Source organism: Lampris incognitus, chromosome 16, assembly GCF_029633865.1.
Source record: "Lampris incognitus isolate fLamInc1 chromosome 16, fLamInc1.hap2, whole genome shotgun sequence".
Classification (NCBI taxonomy): Eukaryota; Metazoa; Chordata; class Actinopteri; order Lampriformes; family Lampridae; genus Lampris; species Lampris incognitus.
In genome coordinates, this window is record NC_079226.1 from 32,051,602 (window position 1) to 32,072,152 (window position 20,551).

The 20,551-nt window shown below is 43.2% G+C and overlaps 1 protein-coding gene and 1 long non-coding RNA gene across 4 annotated transcripts in view; both read left to right on the forward strand.

The window, feature by feature from the left end:
- Positions 1-20,551, forward strand: part of slc25a21 (solute carrier family 25 member 21) — a 117,673-nt gene that overhangs the window by 22,561 nt on the left and 74,561 nt on the right. The window lies entirely within an intron of this gene.
- LOC130126326 (uncharacterized) lies at positions 2,406-3,048 on the forward strand. Its single transcript, XR_008811719.1, has 3 exons — positions 2,406-2,650; positions 2,739-2,789; positions 2,977-3,048. It is a non-coding gene; the product is annotated as an uncharacterized LOC130126326 (long non-coding RNA).

The window sequence follows — 20,551 nt, forward strand, 5'->3', positions numbered from 1 at the left end:
ACTTCCTAAAAATTTGGTTTTTCACCTGGATGAGCGTGGTTTTGCAGGACATAGCAGTGCAAACTACAGCAAGCTTCGTGACCTTCTCAGCCCATGCTCAGAGTTCACATTCATGAGGTTTCCACCATGGAGGGTGAGTTACATTAGCTTTGTACAAATAATTGAGGTTACTACTTTTAATTTGCACTATCCAGTCATGCTAATATTAGAATGTAATAATATGTGCTCCATATCATGTGCCATGAAAATATTGGATGAAGTTTACTTGCTAGCTAACGTTAGCTAACAAGCTAACTCTACTAACAGGTTTCCTTTGTAAACAAGCCTTACGTGCAAAGCGCTTGGTAACGTTTGCTGCATGGAGCTATAAAGAATAAAGTCACCCTAGTGTATTGTTAACGTTTAATTGGTTGACCCCCCCAAGGTCAAATTACATATCCCTAATGTCACCATTTATTCAACAAATTTCAAGTGAACACCTTACTGTTAGCTGTTCAATTTACAATCTGCGTATGAGTGTATGAGAGTTGGGTTATGTGTGTGTGAGTGAGTGAGTCAAGTAAAATCACAGTGTGATCGGACAGTTACGTTAATCTTTGCTTTTTGGGTTAACATTTTATAGCTCTATCCTGGGAGCCTTCATCGTTTCAAATACTGGAGAGAACGGTGGCTATCGTTTGAGCTCGGAAGAACTGTGAACCCTACTGGAAAACCACAAAAAACCACACTCACTTCTTTCATCAAAGGGTATTTATGAAATAAAATTTTCTGGATTTTTTTTTCTTTTCAATTTGTTTAGGTTAATGTGTGTAAATGGCCCTTTCTGATGATCCTAGGTCTGACATCTGGAAAGACTACCAAACTAAGACAACTTTGGCAAGTGGGGGACTCTAAAGATACCCCCCTTTGTGTTACAAAGAGAATCCTTCTGACCTGTAAACATGGCAAAGCACCTTGTAGAAGACCTCCTACAGCTAAGTTGCACTGGCAAACAATATAATAGATATAGTAAGGCTATTGAATACAGACCTTTTGAATTTAAATACCTTGATATCTGATCAGAGACTCAAATCTAAAGGTTTATGATTAGGGTTTAAATATTTTGCAGAATCTAAGTTTGTGCTTCTGCACCAATCATTAATTATCTTGCCTAGCAGGACCATTCTCTGGAACATGTATAAACCAAAAAGAGGTTTCATGTCCAGAAAGGGAAGAAATTGGACTATCCACCAAAACTGTTTGTTCGGCATGTGAAGAGGTGAGTTTTTAGCTTTGTTTTTAAAGCCTGATTCTGTATGTGATTTCCGCAAAACTGAAAAGATGAGGCCCGACTTGTGTATAACAGACTACTGTGAGAAAATGGCCTCATGCTAAATAAACAACATGAAATAGTTATGTTCAGAAATGACCGTGAAGTTCTTCAGGCTCTTCCATTTAATAAACTAAGGGCAAAACAAACCCAAAACCTGAAGTGGAACCAGGGTGTGATGTAATTTTTCTGTTTGCAATAGTCAATAAAATGTAAAAAAAATTATCATCCCATTGTATTGATTTCAGTGATGCTCTACATGGTGGGCAAAACCAGGGGAGAAAGTATCTTTTCTCTTCAAATTCTTTTTTTATTTATTTTAAAACAAATACAGTGCAAATTCTTAAACAGAATAAGACGGTCTCATTAACAGTAGTAATAGTATTACAGAGCAACCTGTGATCTACCCCCTGCCTTACCTTCATCCCACCACCCCATGTCCAGCTGACAAATGGTGACAGTGGGGGAAAAAAGAAGCATTAATATAAGGTAGTGGTATTAATAATAAAGCAATGAAGTAGTATGTTGCAATGCGTTGTAATTCTGTTATCCTCTTTCAATGTTGTATCCTATAAGTTGTGTTTTATTCTGTACACACAACATCCATCTGGGGTTTCTTCCTATTTTTTTCTTCCTGTTAAAGGGATTTTTTTTTTAAGGATTTAAAGGCTTTTTTGTAAAGGATTTTTTTTTTTCAGTTGTCCCTTAGTTTCCTCTGGGTGCGCCAGTTCCCTTCTACCATCAAAAAGACATGCATGTTAGGGTTAATACTGCTGTCTGTGCCCCTGAGCAGGGCAATGGAAAGAAAAACTGGAGTAGGTCCCCGGGCGCTGCAGTTCCCCACTGCTCCTATACAATAGGATGGATTAAATGCAGAGAACAAATTCATTGTAACCTGTACAATGACAAAATAAAGTGGCTCTCTGGCTTATCTGATGCGAAGGTCTAAGGACAGGATGTTGTATTGCTGTAAAGCCCCCTGTGACAGATTTGTCATTTGTGATATTGGGCTATACAAATAAAGTTGACTTGGCTTAAGTTAAAGGATGCCTCGCTATATTGTTTTAGTAAGTGCTGGAAGTCAAGGGCAGGAACACGAACCGCCTATGGCTCCATCACAACGTCAGACTTTCAGAAATATGCAAGAAATCATCCCCAGACCTTGTAGAACTTTTCCTCTCATCTACATATTGAGTGTCAAATTTTCTCTTCATTTTAGATGAGACATAATTTCCCAAAGCCGTTAAGAGTGTGTGGGCAGGGCAGCCCCCTTCCATCTGAATAAGATTTCCCATCGTGCCAGAAGGGAGACAAAGGACAGAGCATCGTGGTTGGCTTTCGGTAACCCGTCCTCCTCAGTAACGTCAGGAAGAAAATATCTAGCATAGAATTGTGTTGTGACACAGATGTCTCCTCTCTTGTCTTGTAGCCCAAGGATGTGAATCCGATCCTCACCAAAATGTGCCGAAATCCATGTCCGGTATAACATACATCTGTCAACTCAGTCTGTATTGGATTGTTGTGTTACTAAAACATTGTGCCAAGTAAAAGATAGAATGTCTATAAGAATGTGAATTCACCGTCATGTATGCAGACATTCCACCTACCTTTTTGCCTTCGCATTTTTATTCAGTTAATGGATAGGATTTTTGTTTTGTCTCTCACAGATTGGTGAAATGCTGCAGCAGCATGAGAGACAGAGACACACACACACAAAGTGAAATCTTCATACAGGCAAGGTGTGAAATACGGGGGGTCTGGGGGCGGGTATCAGACAAAGTACAGTAAATAATATTCAATATGAGAAAGGTTATTTGTGCAGATGTATGCCATATATGAATGTATACATAATTCTATTAAAGTATTCCTATAACTTGTATATTTGGTCTCGCATCTGTGTACATGGAAATAATTCTTGTGTGTGCCTTGCAAGCCTATATAGGCAGAGCCTCTTGATTTAAGATAGGGCCCTCAGTTACTTTCAATGACATGTTTTGACAAACACTAATGTACAAAAGCCCCTTTGCGTGCTCCCAATTATTGCCACACATGTCAGCAGAGCGCAGACCTGTGCATTGGCGGCGCCAGCTTCAAAGCATTGACAGACAGTTCAGTTACGCTCAGCAGGGACAATTAACCCCCTTTAACTTCTCCTTTATGATTTTTGAGTGAATCAGGTGAAAATCTGCTCATGTTTCTTCAGCTGTAGAGCAAGTTTATTTTCTGTTAACATGCGTACCTTTGTGTATTTTCCAGTTTGCGTTTGTAAAATTACTGCTGCGTCACAAAACGCACTAGCTTAAATTGGGAGTGAACGCTAGTTCAAGTTATGCTAATAACCTCGGTTCTTTGAATGCCAAGTGTAACACTTATAAATGGAGAGTTTTTTTGTTGCCAGATTTGTTCTTAAGATTTAAGATTTCTAATTGCACATTTGAGTTTAGAGATTTTTTTTAAAATTTTTCAGAACCACAGGCATTGATTGTTGTAACCTCCCTTGCACTGGAAATTAAAAGTATCCTCTCTGAACTGATTCTCTGGCCGGAGTCATTTCTCCATAGTTGCTCAACCCAAACCAGGGTGTCCCCGAGGTCTCCGTCCTAACAACTAATATATCAAAATTATGAGACCAAAGGAGTTGTAACATGCACTGCCTCTGGTGATTGCACCAACTGAAATGTAGTTTGGTGGGTAAGGGAGTTCCCAAATTTTCCATGCTAAGGACCCTCAAATAGATCGAATAGAAACCTTTTGGTGTGGGACCCTATGCTATGTCAATATGAGAAGAGTGTATCTTACCCTTGGCAATAGAAGTAGGTAAGTGAGGAAGGTAGAGTATATTTGATCTGTGACCTAAGTAAGTTTTGCATATTTGCAAATCGCTCTATATTTTTGTTGATATGACTACACAGAACTAATTAAAAAAATGTTTGTGGATAGTGGAATATTTGTGGCTCAGGGTACACATTTCTGGATTGTCATCTGTGGGTTACAACTATTAAAATCAATAAAATCTTCCATACACGTTCGGGTGTAATCCCTCCTCTTACCACAATATGAGTTGCAATAGCAACGTGGCGCTGTTCGTCCAGTCGCAGACAGACAGACGGATCCTTTCCGTTTTGTTTAGATTTTATTGTATTGGATTGAGTTCGTCAAGTTCATTATATTGTAGCGAATTCACGGGGCAGCCGGGAAGCGAACCCGGTCGCCAGCACCACGGGCGACTGAGCAAACCAGTCAACTAAAGGGTCCGACCCTTGTTATTGATTTGTGGGAGAATCAAGTGGAGAGTAGCATGTGATGCTGGTGGGAGAAGGGTGGGTGGGGGGGCTGGGCTGCACATCATTGCTCATAAAATCTTTTGTATACAACAAATTATGAAACATTCGCGGTTGGGAATGAATAGCATAATGAAAAATAAAAACTAAATAATATCTAATACCATGTTGTTTTTAAATAAATGTGGATCCAGATTATGCTAATGAGGAAAGTTTGCATGATTTAGTTATGGCAAAAGATTCATTTCTAGACATCCCAACATGAACTTGCACTCGCTAAATTGACTAAAAGAAAATATATAGCTATTTCCTGGTTTTGGCCTGATTATTACATAATTCATGCAAATTATGCTAATGAGGAAAGGTTGCATGACTTAGTTGTGGCAAGAGATTAACTTCTGGACATTCAAACATGACTTAGACTCTAAGATCACCATTCTAAATTAACGAAAAGCAAAAAATAGTTATTTCCTGGTTTTGACCTAATTATTATATAATTTATGCAAATTAGGCTAACGAGGAAAGGTTGCATGATATAGCTATGGTAAGAGATGAAATTCTAGACATCAAAATATAGACTTAGACTCTACGATTACCTTTCTAAATTGACAAAAAGTGAAAATATAACCATTATTTTATCCTAATTTATACATAATTTATGCAAATTATGCTAACAAGGAAAGGTTTCATGACTGCACTATGGTAATAGATGAATTTCTGGACAGCACAAACCTAGACTTTAGATCACCTTGCTGCATTAACCATAAGCAAAATTGTAGCCTTTTCCAGTTTTTGGTGATTAATAAGCTCATTAATTACTCAAATTGCCCAACATACAACTCTTAGCAGCCAAGCTTATGCTTATTTGCTAAGCCTATAGATGACATTTTAATCATAAAAGTTCGTAGGAAACAACATTGATGGGTTTCATATAGGCCATATAGGGGTTTCCAGTAGACTACCAGCATTTAGAAGAAGAGGAGGAGAAAAGTGAGATGTCTCATCTCCCCCCTCTGGTCCAGTTGTGCATATGATATGAGAATCAGTCTGCTATCTACTTCACAGTATTGTTGGTATGCGCAAGAGAGCAGCTCAAAAATGGTTGCAAGTGATATCTGTCAGGAAAGAAACAGGGTGGGAAAGCTTCACGTAAACAAACCCTAGATTAAAAAAAAAACAGCTCTGAAGCGAACCGTGGGAGGAAGGGGGTGTTTCTTGCATGTAGGTGAATCAAGCGTCATGGCATCCGAGGTACAGAAAGCTGACTGAATGATAAATGTAATCCAGTTATTAGTCATTGCAGAAAAAGCTCACCCCCCCCCACCCTTTTCCATCATTTCATTTAGAACAGATCTCTCGGTTTAATTTCTCCAGCAAAAAGAGCTGGGAGAGCTCATATTTGCATTCATGACTGAAAGAGAATTAGTCTTGGTCCCCCGCCAAGAATTGCTAATGAGCAAACATTGGATGACATCATTTTGAGGTTTGGAGGGAATTAGCTTGATTAGAATAGGCCTCCACTCTCACCTTGGCCAGTCATCCAAGTCCTCTTGCAATCTGTCTGTCAAGTCACTTTTAACTCCTTGGGTTTTAGGGAGACCCACCCACCCACCACCACCACCACCCAACTGTGGTGTGTTTAATGTGTAATGTGGAATAAATACACTCGGAGGAGGAAAGAGCAATGAATGCCGGTGCTGACGTTTCATAGAGCTCAGTTATGTTATTTTGTTCAACATTTTCTAGCTGTGAAGGGGGAGGAGGAGGGGTGGTGGTGGTGGGGGTCGTTGAGTTTTTTTTTTTTGTCATCGTGAGTTTGCACAGTCTCTCCTTTTCTAGGGTGAGTGAGGCTTGCCATCAGCCCCCTAAAAACAACAAGCATCGCCTGCCAAGCTTCCTAGATAATTAGTGAAGCATTTCACACGCTGCAGAACATCAAAAAACAAATGGAAAATTGACAAATTAACCATGGTCCATGAAGGAGGGAGGACTGTTTTGAGGAGGTTGAGTGTTGGTGGCGCTCCAACTCAGCACATGGTCATTCTAAAACAAGCTTACTGTATAACCTGAGTCCAATTTACACCCATCACCAATGCTGCGATTTTGTTTCGTTTAGTTTTTTTTTCTTTGCGACGTTCATTCCTTACAAGACATATTGATTCCCAGTTCATTGGTTAATTTGTTTACACTTGTTTACCTCTCTGACTTTATTAAGGCTTGCAAGGGCTAAGATAAGTGCTAAAAAGGAGGTGTTGAATTTTGTTTCCCTGAGTATAACATAGGCTCCCAAAAGACTGAGATGGGATTAATCAATTGTTTGGTGTGGGTAAGTGTTGATTATTTAACTTGCTCTCTCATGTGGCCAGTCAAATCCAACTCTCCTTAATTGCACATTTAATGATTGTTCCTGCTCACATAAGGAAAAAAGTACTGTACATTTATTGTGTCTGACATTTTAAGTAATTCTGATCTTAAAGAATCCTCTTGTAATAAATAAATCATTGGCAGAAACTTTACCAGCTGCCCTTTACCAGATAGCTAAATTTAAAAGGTGAAATCACTCTTCTCACGTTAAACCTTACAGTGAAACAGAATAGCCCATAGAATAAATGAAACTGGAAAACACGGTTTAGCTCGCTGCTTATAGCCAAATAAACTGATGCAGTATTGCCGAGAGAATGAATTTCTCCCTGTCAGCACAACGAATCTAATATTAAAGTGGCTGTAGGCAACTTCTCCTCCTTGCATTTACTTTTTTTCCCCCGCCCTTTTTCTCCCCAGTTGTATCCGGCCAATTAACCCACTCTTCCGAGCCCTCCCAGTCGCTGCTCCACCCCCTCTACCGATCCGGGGAGGGCTGCAGACTACCACATGCCTCCTCCGATACATGTGGAGTCGCCAGCTGCTTCTTTTCACCTGACAGTGAGGAGTTTCACCAGGGGGACGTAGCATGTGGGAGGATCACACTATTCCCCCCAGTTCCCCCTCCCCTCCAAACAGGTGCTCCAACCAACCAGAGGAGGCGCTAGTGCGGCGACTAGTACACATACCCACATCCGGCTTCCCATCCGCAGACACGGCCAATTGTGTCTGTAGGGACGTCCAACCAAGCCGGAGATTACACAGAGATTTGAACCAGCGATCCCGGTGTTGGTTGGCACCGGAATAAACCGCCATGCCACCCAGACGCCTTCCCCCTTGCGTTTTCAAGTGTTTTTATTGTCTGTGCTGCTGTCACAAAGACAACCGGATTGCTTTCAGTTTATTAGCTCCCTGGCTACTCTCCAAAGCAAGAAACAACCGTATGAATCCCAATTTGAACTAGAAACACCAATCTCACTGCTATGATAAAGGCAGAGTAAAACATCCGGTAGTATTGATAAGATGGTAGGTTGTGTTACTTACTGATCTAGTAGAAAGGGTGCCAACTGAATGTCAGTCTGGAAGCCTCTCAAGTCCCAGGTGTTGTATCGAACTCTGTTTCCCCATCGAGATCTGTTTCCCCCTAGCCAGAGTTCAATACAACACTGGGACGGTTGATTTAACCTTAACCTAACCTCAACCTAACCTTAACTTTAACCTTAACCTAAGATTAACCTAATGCTTAACTTAACCTAATTGTAACCGATAGCCAACCTGTTTCCATGTGAACAATTTCGTCTGACTGGGGAAAAACAGATGTCGACAGGGAAACAGAGTTCGATGCAACACCGGCGCTCACGCCACCGAGTGAATGCACATCTGAGGATCACTCTTGTTTTACCTCTGTTTCTATCCCGCTTCGTCTTCTTTGCCTCCTCTGTCAAAGGGGTTTTTTCTCTTGCTGGGTAGAGTGTCCACTGTCACTTCAGCTGCTCCACTGTCTGCCGTTTCTGCTACTGGGGATAGCTACCGATTGCTACTGGGAAAAACAAATTATAGCCATTATTCTATAGCCAATTACACTGTGCAATCAACATTTACTTTATAAAGATAAGTTAAAGGAAAACAGTTGCTTACTGGCACTTTGAATACAATATTAAGAGCCAGTCAAGCATGCAAACTGATGAATATATTTTGACTATGACTTGTGAGACAAGATTCATAGTCCCTGCAAGGCTCTGATGCTTCTAATATCAGTATCAGATACTGATATTTGATGGGCGGTTGCCGTAAGAGCAAACGATGCATTTTGCATTTACATGGGGCCATCCACTGCTCAAAGACTCATCTGCGTAACTGTGACATGACCAAAAGTGTGTTGTTGTCTTTTGGAAGCGATCTCTGCAGACATGCTTTTTCTCACATGCACATACCACATGCCTATTAATGGACACACACACATATACTCACACACCGTACCACACCCCATCCACACACCCTTCGAGCCCTTGCCTCGATACGGGGGAATCTGTCACTTCATCCTTTGCTTCAGTCTGGGGAGTTGAACTTGACTGAAACATATGTCTTCAATTTTAATAGCTCTCCATTCCCCCAGATGGCCTGAAGGGGGGAAGGTTGCCTGAGAAGCTGCGTTTCATGTAAGAATAATTTGTGTTAAGTAGCTGGGCGATCTGTTTGTTACGCTAGAGCTGACAGTTTGTTTATGTTTCTTGAGGAGTATGATGGATGGGGCAGGAGTTGATGCTAATTAGCCTAAATTGTCGCAAAGAATGCCGAGGGTCTGGGCCGCACTGCCGAGGCCAGTTTCCATTGTTCCTGTCTCTTCGCACTTTGGGCGTAATTGAATGGAGCTTGTGCCCATTTATCATGGTAGTGGGTGTCAGGGGCAGGAAGCGAATGGCTTAACCTGGATATGAAGGTTGCTTAGGGGCAGGAGGGGGTGGGGGGGCATGGATGACAGAGGTTTAACCAGCCATCAGTGATGGAAGATGTCCCTCTTTTTTTTTCTCCAGACCAATTAGAACAGACACAGCTTGAGTCCAACAGGCCATGAAATTTATGTTTACCCAGTGACTCTTGACCAGGGAAGATTAGCGGCTCCTGAAACTCCTCCCCATTTAGTCTGAAAGACATGGTCAGCTGCAAAGGAAAGGCATTGCCAGGAGGGTCATGCACTGTCCTGCAGAGATCATGCATTCTGCACTCACCAGCGGTTCAGCTTTCAAAGTCAACTCTTCAATTTAAAGGGTAGGTTTGTTTTGGTTTTTTTTTTAACCCAGACCTCATTAAAACGTTGTCAGGCATCATTTAGAATCGTACAGACAAAATATTCACTGATTGCTTCTGTGATGAGAGGTCGACCACTTTGCTAAATCTTCTCACTGGGCTTCAGCACAGTGCAGTGCGGCAGTCATTTAAACCCTCAAAAACTATGATTATATCTCCTTTTTAAAAACGGGAAGCTTTACAGCAAGATGCTCAGGTTGTCTCCTTGCTCTCCCCTCAAAGTACGATGGGCTAGGTCTCAGAACCACGTGATCTACCGAATAGCGAAGGCAGTAAAGGAAATGAATGAATGTATAAAATCTCAGCTAGCCCCGAATTATTGCCCTCAGTACATAGACACATCCAAAGTAACAGCTCTGTCTATCACAGGTGTGTCTCAGTCAAACTCTTTCAGCATGTACTGCATATTCTGCAGGGTTGAACTTAATGTGGCTCCCTTGGGTCAATTCTGGGCTTGTTCCTCCACTCAGTGTCGCTCACTCTAATTTGTTTTTGCCTCTTTTCCCTCCACGTTTATTTTTTCTCATTTGCTGTTTTTCCTGTCGCAGGAACCTCAAGAAAAAAAAAAGAGGAAATGACTTAAACAAATAGCGCGGCCTGTAAAGCCTGCCAGCCATGTATGGATGCTCACCTTGACCCTGATATGCATGCATGTATACCCATAAAACACACGCATATACGTATACATGTGGATTTGCACACACACAGGCGTACAAACACAAAAAAACTTCCATGTAAGGACACGCAGACACAGGAACACTTTTCTACACACACACAAACTTCCAACAAAATACACAAACGGAATTTGGGAGGTCCCACTAGTATAGAAAATGGGAGATTACTCCTGCGTCAAAGCCATGTGAACATATGTGCATGGTTCATACATGACCCCCTACGATGCTTCGTTGCTGTGTTATGTTAAGACGAGCCCTGGCGACCGGTGTGTTGCACCAAGCCTGACAACACAACACAGTTGACCCTCGCGGTTCGCTCCACCCTCCAAAATGATTCCAACCTTATTTGTGGCACAGCGTCAGCCCTTTGTACCTGAAGCAAGCCTGACACGGCATCTGCAAGTCATTAACTCTTAAACACGTACAATACAACAATGCCGTAAACAAAACGGTCTTGTCATAATCCCCGCAACTCGATGTGTGAACTCTCAGCTAACAGAGAACAGAGCAAGGCTGTGGCGGAGTGGACCCGGCGCATGGTCAGCCTCACACGGCCTGCAAACCTGACAAGGTTTGCCCCCCCACACACACACACACACACACATCCTCCCCAACATACTATACACACATGACAACGCCCCGACCTGGACCCCAATGTGTTATATACGTATAGCACTACCTGTGTGTGTGTGTGTATATATATATATATATATATATATATATATATATATATATATATATATATATATATATATATATATATATATATATATATATATATATACTGCCCTTGGGAATGATGTTTCATTTTCTGTTAATTTTCAATTAAGTAAGGCCAAAAAAAGCCATTTACTAATACTTACACAACACAGCTTCATGTTCGTCAAAGCACATGTACATTAAAGTCTCCTCCTTGGTAATGAGGCCTATTGTGACCACTGCCTTCAGAGAAATGTCAGGTGCTGGCTCCAGCAGGGGCAGAAAGAGACGTGAAAGGCCAAAATGCACCACAAACACATTGAACTAAACTGTTCAGACTTTGTTTAACCAGTCCTGAACCGACAGCCGAGCTCAACAGTGCACACGTCTCTCTGAGTACTATCCCACTCAAAAAACACTTAAGTTTCTCAGGTATCTGTCAACAAGAATTACCTTTACCTCTTTACATGTTTCAATAGAAAGCTATTTGGATTTGTCCACATTCCAGTGCAAAACTGAAAGAACTGACAACAGCATCATGGTGGGAATAATGATGGACAGTTTACACCCCTGTTGTGATATCAGCACTCTACAGCTGCTGCCTTGCAGCTGCACAAAACAACCTTTGGGGGCAAAACCGTTGTCAATATGTAATTTTTAACAATAGTTTGGAAAAAGAAAACTGTCAAGCCACACTGTCTTGATGCATGCTCAATAATCCAGGTAAGAAAATCAAAGAAGGTTGAATCAGTTCATCTGGATACAATGTTTATTGACCAATACCTGTCAATAAACATTGTATCCAGATGAACTGATTCAACTTTCTTTGATGTCAAGCCATGAGCCTGTTCTTAATACCAAGGGTGACACATGAAGCTGAATGTTGTATAAATATATTAGTAAGTAGCTGTTTTATGTTAACAAAACCTTTGCAGGCTTTTATTTTTCAAACTTAAAAAGGAAACAGAATGCCTGCAAAATTGCCGTAAATTTTCCAGCGAGTTTTACCTGATTACAGTAGTTAACCTTTTGAAATGTTTTGAAATGTCTTTTTATCTTATTTTTTAATTTTTTTAATTTAATTTTTAATTCTATTTCTCTCATTCTGTATCTCCTAGTAAATATCTTTTTATGCCTTATGTAAAGCATGTTGGATGGCGTTTGTGTATGAAATGTGCCACACAAACAAACTCAACTTGCCTTAATTGAAAAGTAACAAGATCACTCGTAGACAAGCGAAGAAACAAGGTGTTACAAACTTCCTCCAAACAGGCAGTCTATATGTATAGATGTAGGGGAAAAATGTACTGAAATGTATTAAAGTTTTTTTTTCCCTTCATCTATCTTTATATTCCGCTCCTCATTTGTTGAGCACTTTTATCTACACCATTGATGGTTTCTGGAAATAAAAGACGCTATATATATATATAGATATATAGCAGCTGATGAGTGCACGACGCACGAAACAGGCCTGCAATGTATTAAAACTTTTTCCTGTATCTGTGTTGATATATATATATATATATATATATATATATATATATACACTACCGTTCAAAAGTTTGGGATCACCCAAACAATTTCGTGTTTTCCATGAAAAGTCACACTTATTCACCACCATATGTTGTGAAATGAATAGAAAATAGAGTCAAGACATTGACAAGGTTAGAAATAATGATTTGTATTTGAAATAAGATTTTTTTTACCTCAAACTTTGCTTTCGTCAAAGAATCCTCCATTTGCAGCAATTACAGCATTGCAGACCTTTGGCATTTTAGCTGTTAATTTGTTGAGGTAATCTGGAGAAATTGCACCCCACGCTTCCAGAAGCAGCTCCCACAAGTTGGATTGGTTGGATGGGCACTTCTTTGAGCAGATTGAGTTTCTGGAGCATCACATTTGTGGGGTCAATTAAACGCTCAAAATGGCCAGAAAAAGAGAACTTTCATCTGAAACTCGACAGTCTATTCTTGTTCTTAGAAATGAAGGCTATTCCATGCGAGAAATTGCTAAGAAATTGAAGATTTCCTACACCGGTGTGTACTACTCCCTTCAGAGGACAGCACAAACAGGCTCTAACAGGTACTATTTAATGAAGATGCCAGTTGGGGACCTGTGAGGCGTCTGTTTCTCAAACTAGAGACTCTAATGTACTTATCTTCTTGCTCAGTTGTGCAACGCGGCCTCCCACTTCTTTTTCTACTCTGGTTAGAGCCTGTTTGTGCTGTCCTCTGAAGGGAGTAGTACACACCGGTGTAGGAAATCTTCAATTTCTTAGCAATTTCTCGCATGGAATAGCCTTCATTTCTAAGAACAAGAATAGACTGTCGAGTTTCAGATGAAAGTTCTCTTTTTCTGGCCATTTTGAGCGTTTAATTGACCCCACAAATGTGATGCTCCAGAAACTCAATCTGCTCAAAGAAGTGCCCATCCAACCAATCCAACTTGTGGGAGCTGCTTCTGGAAGCGTGGGGTGCAATTTCTCCAGATTACCTCAACAAATTAACAGCTAGAATGCCAAAGGTCTGCAATGCTGTAATTGCTGCAAATGGAGGATTCTTTGACGAAAGCAAAGTTTGATGTAAAAAAAATCTTATTTCAAATACAAATCATTATTTCTAACCTTGTCAATGTCTTGACTCTATTTTCTATTCATTTCACAACATATGGTGGTGAATAAGTGTGACTTTTCATGGAAAACACAAAATTGTTTGGGTGATCCCAAACTTTTGAACGGTAGTGTATATATATATATATGTGTGTGTGTGTGTGTGTGTGTGTGTGTGTGTGTGTTTCGGTGAAATTTATTAGCTGGTTTAAAGATAATAGCCTGGGTTTGAGGTCACGTTAGTACTCGAAATCTAGGTTTAGCAGGCTCACCTCCGAGGTGCACAGGGATGTACGTTGTACCAGGAACTGATTATGAGGAGGGTGAGGGGGCTTGGGTGGGGAGGCAATGGGAGGGGATAGCAAAAGAGGAAGTGAGTTGGCTGCGGATGGGCAGGAGTGAAACCTGAGCATGATTGAGTTAGAGGGGAATGGAGACAGGAGCCCCAGGGCTGCTAGTCGGATGCTGTGTGTGTATACACGGTGCTCTTGTCATGCTAGTCCCGTTAGCAAGTGGTGGGGGTTGGGGTGGTGGTTGTGATGGAGTTATCAGAACTGGCCCTAAAACAGCTTGTCATCTTGTGTATACAGAGAGAGGTAGCGTTAGTCTGTGTGTACGCTTGTGTGGTGCCAGCGGCATTACTCAACAGGCCTTCTGGGATCCTCACAAAGCCCGGCCCAGTTCCTTTCCCTGAAAGTGGAAATATATATACTGTCTGTGTCCTCTAAATTGTCCTGAGATGAAAGCTATGGCAACAGTGAAGGAAATTAGTTCTTAGAGGGTTAAAGGATTAAAGGATTACCTTTCTTGTGGGATTCATCCTCACCTGCTTTTCAAATGGTCTGTGACACAGTTGAAAATGAAAATGGATTGAGGAGATTTAAAGCGCCCTCATAAAAGCCAGCTCTCACTATTAAGAGGATTTCCTTCAATATCATTTTTATAATTTTTTTGTGACCAAGGGGAATATATTCCTAATGCCAGGCAGTGTTTTTTTTCTTTTGTTTTTTTTTTCTTTTCTTTTACCCTTCCACTCTAGCACAGCGTGTGAGGTGCCGTCTAAACTGTGGGAAAAAATGTCCCAAACTGAACACAGTATGGAGCCCCTGCTTCACACTGCACCGGCACTAAGCAAAAGCAGATGTTATAAAGTTTACAGAAATCAGAACATTATTTTCCTGTTTCCATTGCATTCTTCTAAACACTTAGTGAACAAGCTTTGAAGTCACCCAAGAAATCTAGTCTGCGGGAGAAATGATAGGATCTCCTGAAGCAACGGAGCCAGGGGGAGGGGGTTTGGGGTGTGTGTGTGTGGGGGGGTGCTGGGAGGAGGAGGAGCCTGAGCAAGAGGTGGAAAAAAAGCGGGGGAGGTCTTGCCGAAGAATCGGAGGGGTTGTCATTTCCAGAATCGGCCATAGCGGATGATTCCAGGTTGAATCATCCGATCGGGACTTTCTCCGCGGATCATTGGCATTCTCCGTAACCTCCCCCCGATCTCTGCCGGAATCTCAGTTGCCGGGTAGATAAGCTGTGTTTAGGCAGGTCTGCTGTGGGTCTGATCATAGCATCAGATAAATTCTGCCTGTGTTAGATAGCCTCATCGCAGGCGCTGGGTAGGACTGCCAGGAGGCCACATCAGGTCCCTGTTATATGGAGCCACTTCTATGATATGGCGTCCAGCTACATGAGTAATGTAGCTGCCTGGCAGGCATGTACTGTAAAGTGGCAGCCATAATGGAAGTTCCTCGTCATACATCCCCCCTGCATCTATCCTCCATAAGTGCGGAGCCATTGGCTGTTGTAGCCTTTCCTTTCTCTAACGTTCTTCGAAGTATAACCAAGTAAGCATTTGGTTTGCACCAATCGCGTGTCCTTTGCTCTGAGCAGTTGCACTATCTACCCTTTGTGTCCTCCGACAGCTCGGAGGAGAACAAAGTGTTCATTTTCCCAAATCTTTCCTTTAAGGGGTGGAGCAGCGGTCCGGCAATTATGCAGCAAGCTTGCAGTAAGAAGTGTGACTTCTAAGATGGCTACATCTGCAGCGCATTAGGGCGCACGCACGCTCTCAAAGGTTAACTAACTCTTCACGCTAACCCCTGTGTGACTAACTCTCCTGAGAAACCAATGGATCGCAACGGCTTTCAGATGCGAAGCACACTGAAAACCATCTGTCATGTAAGGATGCAGTAGACCTCAATGTCACCATCGCTTGGTTTTGATTTGGCTGTGCAAATCACCCTTGTTACCATGCATTATGAGTACAAGAGGATACAAATACCTTGTCCCTCTCCTTCAGGGTTCTCAGCCTGTCTGCCTCCTCTCAGCCCTTGTTGTGCGGTAATGCGACTTGGCATATGAATAGCACACACAATGCATGTCTTCTCCCTGACCTTACAGACAGGACCTCACAGGACAGCCATGTTGGAGTTTCCTGTCCTCTCATCTTCGAGGCTTTGCAGAGACGGGCATTTCTCTCTCTCTCTCTCTCGCTCTCGCTCTCGCTCTCTTCCCCCCCGCCACCACACATAATTCAATAGAAACTTTGACATTTGCAATTAGGTAAAAGGCAAAGTGCCCTGGCAACTCTGCTTTGGTAATATGGAATTACATTGCCAAGCCCAGAGCTGCCCACCCATGTGCGGTGGGTCCATGCATGAGAGTGGCATCTTTGTTAGGCCCTACCCCTTCAAACAAAAGTGCCTGCAGAAATCAAGGGAAGATCGCCAGGTTTGATAGTCGCTGAGAACTCATGAGAACAACTCTGTTGTTCTGGCACCCTTTTTTTTTTTTTTTTTTTTTTAGTATTGGAGGTTTCTACGTGTGTTTGTGTGAGTATGGAGGAGGTCTACCTCAGGGCCTGATGGGAAGGGAAAGGATGATGCATATGTATAAAGTAGACCAGTGAGTATTTTCATTCAAGTGGGGGCCTTTTCCTCTTTGTTTGGCTTCTTTCTTCTTCTCCACGCGCTCCGTTGTTGTCATTGGCTGCGCGGCCGGCGATGCTGCAATGCTGGAAGGCGGCTGGTGTGATTTTTACTGGAGGACAGGGAACACGGGTCATAAAACCTGCCTCCATTTTCCACAGCCAAAAAAAAAAAAAAACAAATACACCACACTAACTTCTTTCCCTCCCTCTTTCTCAGTCAAAGCAAGAGACCTTTCTGGGGTGGCGAGACTGCGCTGTATGAAGGGACAGTGTGAGAGCGCAAGAGATGTTTGCGCGCACACACGCTTCCCCCCCACACACATGTAGACACGCACACCCACACACACACAAGGAGGTCTTGCTCCGAACACGGGCAGGGAGGGCACTTTTTACATCCAGGCACCACAAGAAAACACACAGCCTCCAGACGGTGGTGGTTTAGGTGACATGACGTCACGACCCGAATTTTAGTCAGCGATTTCAGTGGCTTGGGTTGTTGTGATGGGCAGTGAGGGGAATCACTGGGGAGCTTGTAACAACACGTAGCTATACTAGCCTCAGGTCCCCCTGGGAGTGGGAACCCACACTAATCCCTCCACCCCACCCAACAGCCAGACAGACTACTGAAGGCCATCCATTTTCCTGCCCTCCGCCCCCAGAAGCCCATTGGGCATCTCCTTCACGTCATTTGAAAGAGCCCGTGTGTGGGTCCAACCAGAATGCTGACCTCCGTCGCCTGGTGACGTGAACAACAGCAAACCGAAATGGGCAAGACGAGTCACATTCAAACAGAAAGGCGGCACATGCCGAGCACATCTGCCCTCCTCCGCCAGTTTAGAACGCCATCGGTAGATAGCCCTTCACCGTGATTGTTGTATGATTCCCCGAAGTTGATCGGGGCGAAGGGTGCGTCAGTGGACTTCAAATAACAGCAGCTTTTCACGTTTATACAACAGTTGCGATATATATATATCCCCCCCCCTTTTTTTTTCTCCCCAATTGTATCCGGCCAATTACCTCACTCTTCCGAGCCGTCCCGGCCGCTGCTCCACCCCCTCCCCCGATCCGGGGAGGGCTGCAGGCTACCACATGCTTCATCCGATACATGTGGAGTCGCCAGCTGCTTCTTTTCACCTGACAGAGAGGAGTTTCACCAGGGGGCGATCACACTATTCTCCCCAGTCCCCCCCCCCCCAAACAGGCGCCCTGACCGACCAGAGGAGGCGCCAGTGCAGCGACCAGGACACATACCCACATCCGGCTTCCCACTGGCAGACACCGCCAGTTGTTCCTGTAGGGACGCCCGACCAAGCTGGAAGTAACACGGGGATTCGAACCGGAGATTCCCGTGTTGGTACGATATTTTTAAAGATACGTAGAAATTCATTAACCCACTTTGTAAAATTGTTGTACAGTCAAATACAAACCCTCCGTAACAACTGAAGTAGGTCAGAGGTCAGGGCGATGAAGGCCGTAACACCGAAGTTTGCCTCCAAGGACCGGAGAAGCCCTCTGGTGGCTTAGCCAGACAACTCCTCTGCAGGAGCAGCTCGGCCTGTGAACATTCCCATTCGCCTGACCTTATGCAGGGGTCAGACTGACCGTGGAGACGGTCAGCTCCGGAGAATGGTGAAGGGGTCACAGCTCACATGTGATGCTCGGGGCGTGTGTGTGTGTGTGTGTGTGTGTGTGTGTGTGTTGCGCGTGCATGAGCTGTGTCGTTTAGCATGTGTACATTAGTCAGGGGGTTGGCGGCGGGAACATGTCTTCCGCTGCATGCTGTTTTTGGGTATGAGGCAGGAAAAAAAAAATAGAAACGCAGGGTGAAAGATGGCCCTGGAGGTCTTGAGCCAAGCCGTGAAAGTTTAAGTAAATACGGAGGGGAGAATCGCCCTGGTGGTCTGAGGGTCCCCCTCACACACACACACACACACACACACACACACACACACACACACACACACACACACACACACACACCTACCCCAGCTGATGTTTTCTCTCCTTGTCGTCCTTGTTTGGACAACAGTGGGTAGTGTTGTGTGGTGCTGCAGCAGCCCCGTCCGAGGTGCAGTGCGCTTTGCTGAGAATACCCGGTTGTGCAGCAGCCGTATGTGCTGGTATGAGACCTGCCCGGTTCCTGTGCTGTCGCAAACCTCTTAAGTCTCTACAAATCCGGCATGAGCCCAGTCAAAAAAAAAAAAAAGATATGATAGAGTTAGTCCAAAAAAAAAAACAGACAAAAACAACAACAAAACATCACTAGGAAACTAGGATACTTGTCTGTACGGATATCAGCCAAGCAGTGATTTTTGAATGTGAAGTCCTACAAACCAGGTTTGTGTTGTTGGTGTCTACCACGTTGCCACAGTGTATAAGTTGAGGCTTATATTCTTTTTCTCTCCCCCCCCCCTCCCCTCTTTTTCTTACCAATTATACTTGGCCAATTACCCTATTTTCTGAACCGTCCTGGTCACTGCTCCACCCCATCTCTTCCGATCCAGGGAGGGCTGCAGACTACCACATGCCTCCTCCGATACATGTGGCGTCGCCACCTGTTTCTTTTCAACTGACAGTGAGGAGTTTCACCAGGAGGACGTAGCACTTGGGAGGATCACACTATTCCCCCCAGTCCCCCTCCCCCCAAACAGGCGCCCCGACCAACCAGAGGAGGCGCTGGTGCAGCGACCAGGACACATACCCACATCCAGCTCACCACCCGCAGACACGGCCAATTGTGTCAGTAGGGACGCCCGACCAAGCCGGTGGTAACATGGGGATTCGAACCAGCAATTCCCGCGTTGGTAGGCAACAGAATAGACCGCTACGCTACCTGGACGCCCCTGAGGCTTACATTCTTATCTGCTGCCGCTGTCGACACACAGTTAGACAGTCACAACACCGTTACACCCAATACTATACCCAATAATATACCCGATAATCAGCCAGATGGCTTTTGTGGTGTGTTTTTAATCTGCAGACTACAGTTTACCTGCTATTTTAAGGCCTGACATAAATCTTCATTACATAGTATACATCAAAACAAATACCAAACTGTAAAGTATGGAGAATAGTGTATTTCAATGGGATGATACAAAAATTCATGCTTTTCTGAAAATGTTGCCCATATCGGTAGCTGGTTCCTTTATGATGATCGCTGACTAAACCCATCTTTAAATTTACCACTGCATGGTGGTTATATGTAAATAACTTGGATAGTGACTTGAGTTTTGGCACATATAATAAGATGCTAAAATATATGTTCCTTAAATCGTTTTTGGCTTTAAAAATGAAGAAAATCCACTTTTAATTAACTTAATTGGATATGACTTCATGACTCGAAAACCACTGACATTAGTTGCCCCCGAAGAGTCTATTCACATCTCGTATCCCATCTTTCTTTTTTTATTTTTTTAGGTTTCATTGTGTGTAATTAAAAACAGGCATAATTACCCGGCAAACATTTCACACCATTAAACTGATTTGCCCAAGGAGCTATAACTGTGATGCACAAAACAGGGATTATTTCATGTATTGCTATGTTGCTCATTACTGCTATCTCGTGGCATGATGTGTGTATGTATATATATATATATATTTGTGTGTGTGTGTGTGTGTATGGAAGCGAGTGAGTGTGTGTGTGTTTGTGTGTGTGTGGAAGCGAGTGTGTGTGTGGAAGCGAGTGAGTGTGTGTGTGTGTGTGTGTGTGGAAGCGAGTGAGTGTGTGTGTGTGTGTGTGTGGAAGCGAGTGAGTGTGTGTGTGTGTGTGTGTGTGTGTGTGTGTGGAAGCGAGTGAGTGTGTGTGTGTGTGTGTGTGTGTGGAAGCGAGTGAGTGTGTGTGTGTGTGAGCGAGTGTGTGTGTGTGTGTGTGTGTGAGCGAATGAG